Source organism: Schistocerca piceifrons, chromosome 1 (genome assembly GCF_021461385.2).
Source record: "Schistocerca piceifrons isolate TAMUIC-IGC-003096 chromosome 1, iqSchPice1.1, whole genome shotgun sequence".
Taxonomy (NCBI): Eukaryota; Metazoa; Arthropoda; class Insecta; order Orthoptera; family Acrididae; genus Schistocerca; species Schistocerca piceifrons.
In genome coordinates this window covers 113702848-113704628 of record NC_060138.1, presented here as the reverse complement: position 1 = coordinate 113704628, position 1781 = coordinate 113702848, and the positions used below count along the sequence as shown (strand labels likewise).

The following is a 1781-nucleotide window of genomic DNA, read 5'->3' as shown; positions in this document are numbered from 1 at the left end:
CCGCACTGCACTTGACCAAAGAACCTATCTCCAGAATGAGATTTTCACTCTGCAGCGGAGTATGCGCTGATATGAAACTTCCTGCCAGATTAAAACTGTGTGCCAGACCGAGACTTAAACTCGGGACCTTTGCCTTTCACGGGTAAGTGCTCCTGGTTCGCAGGAGAGGTTCTGTAAAGTTTGGAAGGTAGGAGACGAGGTACTGTTGGAAGTAAAGCTGTGAGGACGGGGCGTGAGTCGTGCTTGGATAGCTCAGTTGGTAGAGCACTTGCCCGTGAAAGGCAAAGGTCCCGAGTTCGAGTCTCGGTCTGGCACACAGTTGTAATCTTCCAGGAAGTTTCATATCAGCGCACACTCCGCTGCAGAGTGAAAATCTCATTCTGGAAACGTCCCCTAGGCTGTGGCTAAGCCATGTGTCCGCAATATCCTTTCTTCCAGGAGTGCTAGGCCTGCATGGCTCGCAAGAGAGCTTGTGTAAAGTTTGGAAGGTAGGAGACGAGGTACTGGCGGAAGTAAAGCTGTGAGGACGGGGCGTGAGTCGTGCTTGGGTAGCTCAGTTGGTGGAGCACTTGCCCGCGAAAGGCAAAGGTCCCGAGTTCGAGTCTCGGTCTGGCACACAGTTTTAATCTGCCAGGAAGTTTCAAAGAACCTATATCTTCGAATTTTGTAATAATTTTTTCCAGATCCTTAGTAGACATCGGGCCCGTGCGTTTTTTCATATCCTCAAATGTCCGGAACTTCTGTAGTACTGCTGGCGCACAGTCAACATTTTTGTGAAAGAACGTTACCAACAGCGCAGCGTGCGATTGTTGATGGGGGCAGTCACGTTGAATGTTCCTGACGCAAGCTGAGGAACAGCCATGTGCCGCGCGCCTGTTGGTGTGCATATTCCACGTTTACAGCGCCATGTAGTGGTCAATTTTTTTAATAAAATAAATGTCGTGTACTCGGGCCTCCCGTAGGGTAGACCGTTCGCCGGGTGCAAGTCTTCCGATTTGACGCCACTTCGGCGACTTGCGCGTCGATGGGGATGAACAACACAACACCCAGTCCCTGAGCGAAGAAAATCTCCGACCCAGCTGGGAATCGAACCCGGGCCCTTAGGATTGACATTCCGTTGCGCTGACCACTTTTTTTTTTTTGTTTCGTTATTGATCGTTATGTTTGGTCGTTGCGGACGTCGCAAGACATTCTGTTCAAGTTCGGTGGTTGATCGTTCCAATCAGTTTTTTATTACAGAGGCCAACCGGCTCTCTGACCGAACACGCTGAGCTACCGTGCCGGCTGACCACTCAGCTACCAGGGGCGGACAATTTTTTTAATGAAGTTTCCCCTGCGTCAGCAATATACTGTTCGAATTTGACATTCTGAGCCATGATCCTGTTTCTACGGCGGTTTGAAACTGGAACTTCAATTGTGGACACCGTGTATTTGGCGTGGAAGATATGAAACTGTTGTGGATTGGCAGGAGACCAACCCACTAAATTTAGAAAAAGCCGAAAGCCACGCGTTTTAGCTCACGCAGGCTGGCGTGAGGTCTGGAACAGGACAAGGAAATTAGAACTTGGAAAAACGGACGCAGATGGTGGAATACTTAACTTTAATCCATTAATGTTGAACGTAGCTCTTGTCTGTACATTATTTACAATATCAATAGCAACTGATAATGGCGCCTTGCTAGGTCGTAGCAAATGACGTAGCTGAAGGCTATGCTAACTATCGTCTCGGCAAATGAGAGCGTAATTTGTCAGTGAACCATCGCTAGCAAAGTCGGCTGTACA

The 1781-nt window shown here is 48.8% G+C and overlaps 1 non-coding gene across 1 annotated transcript; it reads left to right on the top strand.

Annotated features, from left to right (window-relative positions):
* Positions 1-240: 240 nt before the first annotated feature.
* Positions 241-315, top strand: Trnas-uga. Its single transcript has one exon. It is a non-coding gene; the product is annotated as a tRNA-Ser (tRNA).
* The last annotated feature ends 1466 nt before the right edge of the window (positions 316-1781 follow it).